The sequence below is a fragment of the Taudactylus pleione genome, unplaced genomic scaffold (assembly GCF_031769625.1).
Source record: "Taudactylus pleione unplaced genomic scaffold, aTauple2 ptg000226l, whole genome shotgun sequence".
NCBI lineage: Eukaryota > Metazoa > Chordata > Amphibia > Anura > Myobatrachidae > Taudactylus > Taudactylus pleione.
The window spans coordinates 2,155,001-2,169,193 of NW_028284628.1; the positions used below are offsets into that span (position 1 = coordinate 2,155,001).

The following is a 14,193-nucleotide window of genomic DNA, read 5'->3' on the forward strand; positions in this document are numbered from 1 at the left end:
GCCCGCATCAGGAGGGCTATATGATTTTTTTAATTATTTTTTGTTTGTATTTTACCTGTTTGAATAATTTAAAAAATAAACCTTTAAATTTGAACAAATAAATTGTTTTTAATATACCATCATAGATATTGTTACTGATTAAGCTGCACATTTATCAATTAATAATTTAAACAAAAAGTACCACAAACACAGTAGATGTATGTCTGTCATATTAAAAAAAATAAAAATTATTTACATAGGGAACGCAGCAGGTAATTCCCATACCTGGGACATTACTGCCAGGCCCTGAATGCATAGCCAAACCAAACATTGCTAAATGTGCCCCTGTATATACACATTGTTACATACATGTACACTGGTTTTAAAAAAAAATGGAAGTAAACTGGCAAACATTGTAATCCGAAATGACATTTTGAAAACCAGGCCTATATAGTGACAGTTAAGAGCTGATTTAGGACACATTATATATCTATATATATATTCCACCGGGGTATTACTACCTCACTGCTAATCCCTCCTCCCACCCCCTTTCCATGTCACTTCACCCCACATCCATCCACATATCACTAAGCTCCCTTCCTGCCCACCTTCTACTGGCTCATCTTGTAGCACTGGAGTCCGCACCATCGCTACACTCTATTAATCTCGGTCCTCCAAATTAATCTCACCACCACACTACAGCAGCCCTGATAATCTCATTCAAATCTCTCCAACAAACTTTGTCTTTCTATCCTGTGCCCTCTGGAATGCCGGGTCAGTCTGTAATAAACTGGTCCCAAACCATGACCTTTTCATCTCCAACTCCCTGAATCTCCTAGCCATTACTGAAACCTGGATTTTACCCTCTGACACCACTTCCCCTGCAGCTCTCTCCTCTGGGGGCCTCACCTTTGCCCACACCCCACGACCTTTGGGTCACCATGGTGGTGGGGTTGGGGTCCTTCTATCCCCTGGTTACTCATACCAACCCATTCCCTCTGAACCATCCCTTACATTCTCTACATTTGAAGTCCATGCTATACGCCTCTTCCACCCAGTACACCTTCGAGTAGCTGTCATTTACCGTCCCCCTGGCCCTCCCTCCAAGTTCCTTGACAACTTTGCTTCCTGGCTCTCTCCTCAGACCATCCCTCCATTATACTAGGTGACTTCAATATTCCAATTGATATCCCCACAGAATCCTCTGCCTCCAAACTCCTCACCCTCACATCTTCACTTGGTCTCTCCCAATGGACCTCCTCACCCTCCCATGTGAGTGGCCATTTGCTTGATCTGGGCTTCACTCACCGATGTGATATTTCTGATCACTCCAATTCCCCTTTCCCACTTTCTGACCATCACCTTCTCTCTTTTAACCGATCCCTCTCTCCTTCCCCTCCTCTACCTCCAAAAGCCACCATCACTAAGCGTAACATTGACGCTATCGACACAGTTTCCTTTTCTTCCCTGCTTGACTCACTTCTCTCCCCTATCCTCTCTCTCTCCTGCCCTAATCAAGCCACTTCCCTATACAATGCCTCCCTTACTTCTGCTCTGGACTCTGTTGCTCCGGCAATCACTACTCACACTCGCAGATCTACTCCTCAACCCTGGAATTCCAAATGCTCCAGATACCTGCAAAAGTGTTCACAAACCGCCAAGCGACAGTGGAGAAGATCACGCTCTAAGGCAGATTTTTTCCATTTCAAAATTATGCTCTCATCCTATAGTGCTGCTCTCTCCATCTCTAAACAGTCATATTTCAAGATCCTAAAAAAGAGAGGGGCAGTCGCAGGGATAGGAGGTAATAGTTAATTAGTGCACTCAAAACAGTTATCCATAAAAGGATGTACTCATTTATTTATAAAACATCACATAAATAATAACAATAGGAAAAACAAACAATTAATAAATTTGTATCAATAGTAATGGGACATGTAAAATGGAATAAATAAAAATCCTGGATACGGCTCAATATAGAAAAATTCCTCCTTTTTTCTCCGCAAAATTAATGTAATTTCAGTGCTGTTGACAAAGTCACTGAGTAGGTAGGTGGGCTGATTAGCCTGTATATACAGTAAGTAAAAAAGATTGTTGCACATATAGTTGTTACCTGTGACTCCTGTCCTTAGTGAAAAGAAATGAAGTTGTATTAGCAAGGGTAACAAGTGAATGATGCTTGTAGTCTGTTAGAAGTGCACTCAACCCGACCAGCGGGTAGAGCGCCCGGTGAGCGGGGCTGTCTTTGGGAGTCCTGGGATCCCGGGTGAGGCGGTGGATCGGCAGATCTTAATAACACTTACGCCTCCAGCTGTGAAGGTTGCCGGGGAAGGGGAACACACCCGGTGGCAGCGTCAAGCAACCCGCCTCAAATGACGTGTGCCGCCAGGCAATGCAATGATGATAGCGGATCTGTAAATCCCGAATGAGGTGGGCAGCCGGGCACTGGCTAGTCACCAGGAGAGGAGACTCTGTCTCTGATGGAGGTGTAGCCGGACGTGGTCGACAGGCAATCGGAGTCTTGCGAATGCATGCAGGAGTAGAAGTTAGTGGAGGAGAGCCGTGTCCACAGGATACCTATAGTGTGTATAGGTCCTACGCGTTTTGATGTCACATGGACATCTTTTTCAAGGTGAATACACTCTAATCATGTCCAGATACTTAAATAGCATTCTTAATTAATTGCATTTAATACAGCTGTTGTTCAATTGGGACAATTAGTTTGAGTGCAATGTTTAACAAAATATTGAGAGAATTAAACAAGATAAAGGATAGATTACACAAATATAATTTGTGTAAAAACTATACTCAAATAGTATTTATATCAAATTTTAGACAACATATTTAAGATACCACTTATATACTGTTATCTCAAAGCTTTATTGCAAATAAACAAGTCTTCTATAAACAGTCTTATCTTACATAGTCTACTCTGTTAACCCAATAAACTACCATAAATTGGTCAAACAAAGAAAGTCGTAATTATAAACCGATTTACTAGTTCTTATTTTATTTTTAATGTTTAGTGGGCTGTATGTATAGACTATATAGACATGAATTTTGATAACAACTTATAATATAATCATATATGATTACATATTACAAAAGAATATGCATTTTTATATTAATAACTCATATTTCTTTAAACATCTTTTAAATGAAAAGAAATATGAAAATAAAAAAAGGATATTTTATCGGCGCTAAAATGAACTAAATCAGATGTTTGAAGCATATTATAGCAAGAGAAATAGAGGGGAGATTATACAAATCCTAAAACAGACTAGGGGTGTGCACCGGCCACTTTTCGTGTTTTGTGTTTTGGATCTGGATCTTTCTTCGTGTTTTGGATCTGGATTGGTTTTGCCAAAACCACCCTTCCGTGTTTTGGGCTCTGGGTTTTGTGTTTTGGATCTGTATTTTTTTGAAAAAAAGCATAAAAACAGCTAAAATCACAGAATGTGTTGGTTTTTCTGCTCCTATGCTATTATTAACCTCAATAACCTTAATTTCCACTAATTTCCAGTCTATTCTGAACACTTCACAACTCACAATAGTGTTTTTATGTCCAAAAGGTTGCACCGAGGTAGCTGGATGACTATGCTAAGCGACACGAGTGGGCGGCACAAACACGTGACCCATCTAGGAGTGACACTGCAGTGGCAGACAGGATGGCAGTTTGAAAAACTAGGCCCCAAACTGTACATAATGCAAAGAAAAAAAAGAGGTGCAAGATGGAATTGTCCTTGGGCCCTCCCACCCACCCTTATGTTGTATAAACAGGACATGCACACTTTAACAAAGCAACCATTTCAGCGCCAGGGTCTGACACACAACTGTGGCTGAAATGATTGGTTCGTTTGGGCCCCCACAAAACAAGCTGGCAATTAATCTGTCCCTGAACAAACTGGCTCTACGGAGGCAAGATGTCGTCCTCATCCTCCTCATCCACCGATTCCTCACCCTCTTCAGTGTTGTGTACATCCTCATCCTCACAGAGTATTAATTCGTCCCCGCTGGAATCCACAACCACAGGTCCCTCTGTATGTTCTGGAGGCTGGTCTCCCTGGAAGAGTTGATAATTCATTTTATGAACATCATCTTCTCCACATTTTGTGGAAGCAACCTCCTACGCCTTTCGCTGACAAGGTTCCCGGCTGCACTAAACACTCTTTCGGAGTACACACTGGAGGGGGGGGCAACTCAGGTAAAACCGAGCCAGTTTGTACAGGGGCCTCCAAATTGCCTCTTATTCCTGCCAGTACAGGTATGGACTGTCTGACATGCCTACTTGGATGCTGTCACCGATGTAATCCTCCACCATTCTGTCAATGGTGACAGTATCATATGTAGTGACAGTAGACATGTCAGAAATTGTTGCCAGTTCCTTCAGTCCGGACCAGATGTCCAAACTTGGTCCTGCCTGCCCTGCATCACCGCCAGCGGGTTGCTTAGGATACCTACGGTTTTTCCTGGCAGCCCCAGTTGCTGGAGAAAATGAAGAAGGAGCTGTTGACGTGTCACGGTCCGCTTCAGCTGACAGTATTTTCACCAGCAGGACTTTGCACCTCTGCAGGCTTGTGTCGGCCGGAAAGAGAGACACCACATAGGCTTTAAACCTAGGATCGAGCATGGTGGCCAAAATGTAGTGGTCTGATTTCAACAGATTAACCACCCTGGAATCCTGGCAAAGCGAATGAAGGGCTTCATCCACAAGTCCCACATGCCGAGCGGAATCGCTCCGTCTTAGTTCCTCCTTCACTTTCTCCAGCTGCTTCTGCAAAAGCCTGATGAGGGGAATGACCTGACTCAAGCTGGCAGTGTCTGAACTGACTTCACGTGTGGCAAGTTCGAAGGGCTGGAGAACCTTGCACAACACGGAAATCATTCTCCACTGCGCTTGAGTCAGGTGCATACCCCCTCCTTTGCCTATGTCATAGGTGGATGTATAGGCTTGAATGGCCTTTTGCTGCTCCTCCATCCTCTGAAGCATATAGAGGGTTGAGTTCCACCGCGTCACAACCTCTTGCTTCAGGTGATGGTGGGGCAGGTTCAAGAGTGTTTGCTGGCGCTCCAGTCTTCGGCATGCAGTCGCTGAATGGCGAAAGTGGCCAGAAATTTTTCGGGCCACCCAAAGCATCTCCTGCACGCCCCTGACGCTTTTCAGAAAATTTTGCACCACCAAGTTTATTGTGTGAGCAAAACATGGGACGTGCTGGAATTTGCCCAGATGAAATGCCCGCACAATATTGGTGGCATTGTCAGATGTCTAAGTGGGGTAAGCCACTGGGCGATGATTTCCCTCAGTTTCTCTAAGAGGTTGTCGGCGGTGTGCCTCTTACTGAAACCGGTGATACACAGCGTAGCCTGCCTTGGAACGAGCTGGCATTTCTGAGATGCTGCTACTGGTGACGCTGCTGCTGTTGCTGCGTAAGGTGATACATCTACCCAGTGGGCTGTCACAGTCATATAGTCCTTAGTTTGCCCTGTTCCACTTGTCCACATGTCCGTGGTTAAGTGGACATTGGGTACAACGGCATTTTTCAGGATACTGAGGACACTTTTTCTGACGTTTCTGTACAGTCTCGGTATCGCCTGCCTAGTGAAGTGGAACTTAGACGGAATTTGGAACCGGGGACACACTACCTCCATCAATTGTCTAAATCCCACTGCACTAATGGCGGATACCGGATGCACGTCTAACACCAACATAGCAGTCAAGGCCTCAGTTATACGTTTTGCTTCAGGATGACTGCTGTCGTACTTCATCCTCCTCGCTAAGGACTGTTGGAGGGTCAATTGTTTAGTAAAAGTAGTGGTGTTCCTACTTCCTCTCTGGGATGATGAACGACTCCCAGCAGCAGCAACACCAGCAGCGGCAGCAAGAGGCGTAGCAATGCAGGATCCTCCGGAGGAATCCCGGATAGGAGAGTCAGTCATGCCAGTGACATGGCCTGCAGGACTACTTCCGATCTTGACTAAGGAGGAAATTGACGAGGAGGGAGTTGATGGTGTGGTTTGCAGGTGCTTGGATACAACAGGACAACGGGATTTAGCTGTCCCTGGACTGCTTACGGTCTTAGCCAAAGTTTCTGAACTTGACAGTAACTTTTTATGAACGCGCTGCAGGTGCCGTATAAGGGAGGATGTTCCCAGGTGGTTAACGTCCCTACCCCTACTTATTTCACCTTTACATATGGTACAAATGGCAAGACAGTTGTTGTCCGGATTTGGATAGAAATATTGCCAGACCAAAGAGGTGGAATGTTTGGTCTTCTGCCCAGGCATGACCGTGATGGGCTTTTTCATCCCACGGACAACAACTGTCTCCCCCGGAGCCTGATTTAAACAAACCACATCACCATCAGAATCCTCCTCGCCAACTTCCTCCTCAGCGCCAGCTACACCAGTATCCTCATCCTGTTGTACTTCAACAGTGACATCTTCAATTTGCATATCAGCAAGTGGACTGTGGGTGCTCCTTTCAGCACTTGCAGGGGGCGTGCAAATGGTGGAAAGAGCCACCTCTTCCCGTCCAGTGCTGGGAAGGTCAGGCATCGCAACCGCCACCACACTTGGACTCTCCTTGGGGATTTGTGATATCTTCTTAAAACGCACAGTTCTTTGCTGTGCTTTTGCCAGCTTAACTCATTTGATTTTTTTAGCGGGAGGAGGGCTTCCATCGTCATGTGAAGCTGAACCACTAGTCATGAACATACTAGTCATACTAGTATGACACACACTAGTCATAGGGAAAGACCTTAGCCGTTCCTTGCCACTCCGTGTCATAAATGGCATATTGGCAAGTTTACGTTTCTCTTCAGATGATTTAAATGTTTTTTTTAAGGTCATTTTCCTGAACTTTGTCATTTGGGATTGTATGTGGCCTCTACTATGACATTTGGCATCGGCCTTGGCAGACGACGTTGATGGCATGTTATCGTCTATGTCATGACTAGTGGCAGCAGCTTCAGCACTAGGAGGAAGTGGTTCTTGATCTTTCTCTATTTTATTTTTATCGGAGAAAGTTTGGTCCTCCATTTATGTTATATCGATTTGATATATACGTGCGGCTAAGGCGCACACAAACACAGAAAATATTTTTTTATTTTTGCGGGAAAGTAGTGCACTTTGTGGGTTACATCACCCTTTAAGAAATGAGCCAGCCGGCTCTTTACTTATGGGACACAGGCGCACGCTTGGCGCTGCTCCTTTGTTGATACACGTGCAGCCACAGTGCACACAATTCACAAACACAGAAAATATTTTTTTATTTGGTTTGGAGTGTACTTTGGGGGTTACAGCACCCTTTAACGGTCAAGCCAGCCGGCCCTTTACTTATGACACAGGGGCACGCTTGGCACTACTTTGTTGATGCTAGTGCGGCTACTGCGCACACATTTCACAAACACAGAAAATATTTTTTTATTTGGTTTGGTGTGTACTTTGGGGGTTACAGCACCCTTTAAAGGTCAAGCCAGCCGGCCCTTTACTTATGACACAGGCGCACGCTTGGCACTACTTTGTTGATGCACGTGCGGCTACTGCGCACACAATTCACAAACACAGAAAATATTTTATTATTTGGTTTGGAGTGTACTTTGGGGGTTACAGCACCCTTTAACGGTCAAGCCAGCCGGCCCTTTACTTATGGGACACAGGCGCACGCTTGGCGCTGCTCCTTTGTTGATGCACGTGCAGCCACAGTGCACACAATTCACAAACACAGAGCACCCCCTGGACAACACTACAGCACCCCTTTAGGACTGGGACACTGCACAGGACTTTGGAGTGGACACAGCCCCTATGGACAACTGACTGCACAACACAGTCCAGCCAGCCCCTATGGACTTTGAAGTAGTGGACACAGCCCCTATGGATAACAGCAGCACAGCGCAGCACAGCACAGCACAACACTACACTGCACTACACTACACTACACAGCCCAGCCAGTCCTAACTCCCACCCTCCCTCTTCACTGTCCACAGCCGAGTGAGAAAATGGTGCCGACGCGGGTACCTTATATGGGATCCAAAACTCGCGAGACCCGGAGGGCGGGATGATGTCGTTTTGCCTCGATTTCAGATCCGAGTCAGGCGGGAAAAGTCGAGCCTGACTCGGATCGGCCTCGGATCGGGGGGGCTCGGGGGAGTTCGGATTTCAGAAATCCGAACCCGCTCACCCCTAAAACAGACTGGCGGTGATTTAAAGGATGGGTAATAGGGAGAATCAAACAAGGCACTGACCCAGACGTGTGTGGGAAAGAGAGGGGAAATAGAGGATAAGGTGGCAAGAAAATCTAAAATGAAGATGATAGATTCATGGAAGTTACTCAAAAAACCGTATTAAGTTCAATCTGTTCATTTAACCCATCAGGGAACAGGCTGTTCATATGGAATCCTTTGTCTCTTCTCTTAACTCTAATCACTTTCATTTGTCTTTTACATACACTTTCAGTAGGGACCTTGTGAATTTCCTGGACCTAACCCTAGAAATAGTTGATAACAAAATCACCACAACAAGTGAATTCCAATAATTATTTACACTTCCAAAGCTGTCATTATCTCCCTTGGAAAACCAATATACCCAAGGGGCAATTAATGCGGATTAGACGCAATTGCTCAGAACTTGAGGATATTATAAAACAGGCGAAAAGCCTGTGTAAAAGCTTTGAAGAGAGGGGGTATCCTCCACAATTGTTGGAGAGAGTCAGTATGAATAGAACCCATTTATTACAGCCTAAGAATAAAGAAATGAATACTTTAGATAGTAAAAGGTATTTTGCTTTTATTTCTACCTATAATGAATCTTCAAGGAAGATTGACCAGATTATTAAGAAAAACTATTATATGCACACCCCCTTTGGTGCGAGACCCATAGCGACGGCTTGGCCGTCGCTATGCGGGTCTCTCGCATGCGCACGACGGAGCTCCCTCCATTGTGCGCATGCGCACTTTTGCACCATCGACCCGCTTGCGAGCGCTCAGCGCTCGCGAGTGGGTCTGAATCAGGCCCTTAATACGGTTTTTTGAGTAACTTCCATAAATCTATCATCTTCATTTTAGATTTTCTTGCCACCTTATCCTCTATTTCCCCTCTCTTTCCCACACACGTCTGGGTCAGTGCCTTGTTTGATACCCCCTATTACCCATCCTTTAAATCACCGTCAGTCTGTTTTAGGATTTGTATAATCTCCACTCAAACAAAGTTTGTGTACATACATAAAATTCAGTTATGTTTCATATACACCCTATACACACAGCCTGAAGGTCCTTTTATACAATATTTGTAATAATTTGTGGCTTAGACAAAGTTTGTATACATTGAACCATCAAAAATCAAAGGTTTAATTTTTTCAGTCAGGCCAAAAAAATTCTGTATTTCGGAATATTCCGTATTTCGGAATATTTGGATATGGAAGACTCAACCTGTATGTAATCATAGATGATTTTATGATTATATTATAAGTTGTTATCAAAATTCATGTCTATATAGTCTATACATACAGCCCATTAACATTAAAAATAAAATAAGAACTAGTAAATTGGTTTATAATTATAACTTTCTATGTTTGACCAATTTATGGTAGTTTATTGGGTTAACAGAGTAGACTATTTAAGATAAGACTGTTTATAGAAGACTTGGGGCCCCATTTACAAACAGAATATAACCCCTTTAGCGCTAGCTAAAGGGGTTATACCTTCTTGCTGTATTTAGTAAACAGCGGTAATCTAAGATTACCGCTGTTTGTACAGCATCGCTCTCGCCACCTAAAATATGGCGAGAGCGATGCGGGCCCCATTGCCGGCAATGGAAACCCGGCGGTGCCTTTCCGAATTCAAAGAAGCCTTCCAGACAGAGGACCTCATTCAGAGTCGGTGGAAGCTGCCGCACGGTCGTACGCCACCGATGTTCACTAAACTGCGCATGCGTAAAGTTCACAATGCGCGTGCGCAAACTAGCCGCTATGATCAGAAATTTCTCTCCCCTTGAACACAGCCAGGTCGGTAGTTTGAGTGACAGATTGAGGCGTTTGTGGGTGGTAACAGAAAAAGGTGCTTGAAAACGGGGGAGTGGAGATCCGAACGCAGGCGTGCCTCATTATGTGAACGGCGTTTAATGGGAGTGCATAATTAACAAAGTAGTGTCATGGCACACGTGACATGGGAGGTTTTTACACTGACATGATCGTAGAGCTTAAGAGAGGGTATGGTCAACCTTAAGCTCTACGACCAGTTCCGATGGTCTCGATTAATCCTTATATGCCCAGAGATGACGTGTAATGCGTACGAGAAGGGGGCGTATTTTTTGTCTTCCGGCCGCTTCCTCCCCTTGGTCGGCCAGCTGCCGATCCGATCTTAGGGACGCAACATGCGAGTGCACCTTTTTCCGTACGACCGTGCGGCCGCTTCGACCGACTCTGAATGAGGTCCAGAGTCTCCTCTCCTGGTGACTAGCCAATGCCCGGCTGCCCACCTCATTCAGGATTTACAGATCCGCTATCATCATTGCATTGCCTGGCGGCACACGTCATTTGAGGCGGGTTGCTTGACGCGGCCACCGGGTGTGTTCCCCTTACCCGGCAACCTTCATAGCTGGAGCTGTAAGTGTTATTAAGATCTGCCAAATCCACCGCCTCACCCGGGATCCCAGGACTCCCAAAGACAGCCCCGCTCACCGGGCGCTCCCCGCTGGTCGGGTTGAGTGCACTTCTAACAGACTACAAGTATCATTCACTCATTACCCTTGCTAATACAACTTAATTTCTTTTCACTAAGGACAGGAGTCACAGGTAACAACTATATTTGCAACAATCTTTTTTACTTACTGTATATACAGGCTAATCAGCCCACCTACCTACTCAGTAACTTTGTCAACAGCACTGAAATTACGTTCATTTTGCGGAGAAAAAAGGAGGAATTTTTCTATATATTGAGCCGTATCCAGGATTTTTATTTATTCCATTTTACATGTCCCATTACTATTGATACAAATTTATTCATTGTTTTTCCTATTGTTATTATTTATGTGATGTTTTATAAATAAATGAGTGCATCCTTTTATGGATAACTGTTTTGAGTGCACTAATTAACTATTACCTCCTATCCCTGCGACTGCCCCCCTCTTTTTTAGTATATCTTTTTCTATATATGAGGGTGATTTCCTCATACAGTCGCACTGAGATTGAAGGTATTTTTGCAAACTCCTAAGCGCCGAGGTCTATTTCTGTATATTTCAAGATCCTCATCTCCTCTCAGTCCTCTAATCCCCAGCGTCTCTTCACCACTTTCAACTGCCTCCTTCGCCCACCCCCTCGTCGTCTCGTCTCCTTGCTCTCTGTCCTTGACTTTGCTACCTAATTTACATCTAAAATTGATTCCCTACGTCAGGACATCATGTCAAACCAGTCCCCCAACCTCCTCCTTTCCCAGATCACCACTCCCCATCAACTTTACCAACTCTAACATCCTTCTCCCCTGTATCTGGAAAGGAAGTCATGGCCCTCATCCGGTCCTCCCCCCCTTCCACCTCCCCCCTTTATCCTATCCCCTCGCACCTCCTCTGCTTACTCTCTCTTTCTGCCTGCTCCATTCTTGCCCACCTCATTAACCTCTCCCTCTCATCAGGCACTGTTCCTTCTGCATTCAAGCATGCCCTTGTCTCCCCATTCTTAAAAAAACCTACCCTTGATCCTAACCTTCTTTCTACCTACCGACCCATCTCTCTCCTCCCTTTTGCCTCCAAACTTCTTAAGGGGATTGTCTACAAATGCCTTACTGCTTTTCTTTCCTCCCACTCCCTCCTTGACCCATTTCAGTCTGGTTTCCGTTCTCTCCACTCCACTGAAACTGCCCTCACGAAAGTCAGCAACGACCTCCTTGCTGCCAAATCCAAAGGCCACTACTCTCTTCTCATTCTCCTTGATCTCTTTGCTGTTTTTGACACTGTGGACCACCCTCTCCTGCTGCATATCCTTCACTCCCTTGGTCTACATGACACTGCCCTCTCCTGGCTGTCATCCTACCTCTCTGACCAATCTTTCTCAGTTTCCTCTCATGACTCCTCTTCCCCCCCACAGCCTCTTACAGTAGGTGTTCCCCAAGGTTCTGTTTTTGGACCTCTCCTATTCTACCTCTATACTTCCTCTCTAGGTGAACTCATCAGCTCTTTTGCCCTCCATTATCATCTCTATGCTGATGATACTCAAATCTATCTTTCCTCCCCTGATCTCTCCCCCTCTCTTCTGACTCGTATCTCCAACTGTCTCTCTGCTATCTCTTCCTGGATCCTATAGTGCGCTGTTTTGGAGTTATCCTGGACTCATCCCTCTCCTTCAAACCACATATCCAGAACCTTTCACAGTCCTGTCGTTTCCATCTCAAAAATATTTCTAAGATCAGACCCCATCTCACCCAGGATGCTACTAAAACCCTCATACATTCACTGGTCATCTCCAGATTGGATTACTGTAACCACCTCCTATCTGGCCTCCCCAAATCCCATCTCTCTCCTCTCCAGTCTATCCTTAATGCTGCTGCATGGCTTATCTTCCTCTCCAAATGCTCTACATCTGCCTCCCCTCTCCTACAAGCCTTCCACTGGCTCCCCTTCCCTTTTAGAACCCAATTTAAGGTTCTCACATTCGCTTACAAAGCCCTCACCCAATCTTCTCCCATATACATCTCTGATCTCATCTCCCTTCACTCTCCTCTCCGCTCTCTTCGTTCAACTAATGCCCGCCACCTTTCATGCCAGCTTACTACTTCCTCCCACTCCTGCCTCCAAGATTTTTCCTGCACTGCTCCCCACCTCTGGAACTCTCTCCCACTCCCCATCAGACTCTCCACGTCTTTGCAATCCTTCAAACGGGCTTTCAAGACCCATTATTTCATCAAAGCCTTCCAGCTGTCATCCTAACTCCCTGCTACATGCTTATTCCTCCCCATCTATCCCATCTGTGTCACCCCTGTTTGTCTTCCCCTCCCTTTTAGAATGTAAGCTCTTACGAGCAGGGCCCTCTACCCTCTTGTGCTTCTCCCTACTTTAGTTTCATCTACTTCTTACTCACCACTAGGGCACCTAACACTTGGTTGCTTATGCTCTGTTGCTTATCTGGGTGTTATGGTCGCTAATGTAGCAATATATATTATCCATGTCCTGGTCCTGTATTGAATTGTTCTGTAAGTCGCTTGTCTGCAACTTGTTTATGTACTTTGTACATAAACAGCGGAACATTTGTGGCGCCATATAAATAAATGATAATAATAATAATGATCGCTCGTTGCGGTTGCGAGCGATCGCTGCTTAGTGAACAGGTCTGAATCAGGCCCACAGTACAGTAGTTACTGTAATTTTTGGACTTGACAATAATTTTTTTTGTTTGGCACACAGACTGCCTCATCATAGAGGACAACAGCACTCCCCAGACCCATAAGTACAGTACTGTACTGTACAGCACAGTGTTCTTCCACTGTGTACTTACTGTATGTTTCAGAGTGTCTATCTCCCTCCTGTACTGTACCTTATTGAAAGCCTTGATACAGCACTGCATAGTTGATAGTTTCCATCTAGTTCCCCCCTTCAGACTTTCACACTTACAGTATCTTCCATGTACAGTAGAGCCAATGTGTTTTCTTTTTCCTTTTACCTTTAGAGGATGAGCCAATGGACACTGAGGAGGAGGAAATTGAAGGTAAATAATGTAAATACTGAACAGTAATAATAGTAAATAATGCACTGTACATCACCGTATTAGAACATTACTGTAATGTAAATTATTATTTTTCCAAAACAGACAGAATAAGGGGCTTTTGACATACTCTAGCAAGATGCAGGCTGGGCTGTAGTATCGGCAAGTACTGTACAGTATCCACATATTTTTAAATCTGCAATCATGAGATGTACAAGGCAACGCCAGGTTGTTTTACCACACAGCCTATATCTCGCTGGATATTTTATAAGCTCCTACTGTACGCTGCCTCCCCAAATAACCGGGTATGGCCAGGGGCCAACAGTAGCGGAGAGCTGATGTCTGCCGAGGTACAGTAATTCTTATTGCTACAGTCTTCAGTAGTTCTTACTATAATTTTCCATTGTGTGTATTTGTTTTAAACTGTGCTGGGATTTTGAAGATGGCAAGATTTTCATGTGTCGGTACAGTATTTTGGTTAGAATAGCAGCGCTGGAGCGTGGTATTGAATAATGTCACTCTCTATA

General features: G+C 44.8%; 1 long non-coding RNA gene across 1 annotated transcript in view; it reads left to right on the forward strand.

The window, feature by feature from the left end:
- Nucleotides 1-13,696, forward strand: part of LOC148517168 (uncharacterized) — a 318,008-nt gene extending 304,312 nt beyond the window's left edge. The window contains exon 4 of the long non-coding RNA XR_015879317.1: nucleotides 13,631-13,696. This is a non-coding gene — a long non-coding RNA (uncharacterized LOC148517168). The remainder of the gene's footprint in view (nucleotides 1-13,630) is intronic.
- The last annotated feature ends 497 nt before the right edge of the window (nucleotides 13,697-14,193 follow it).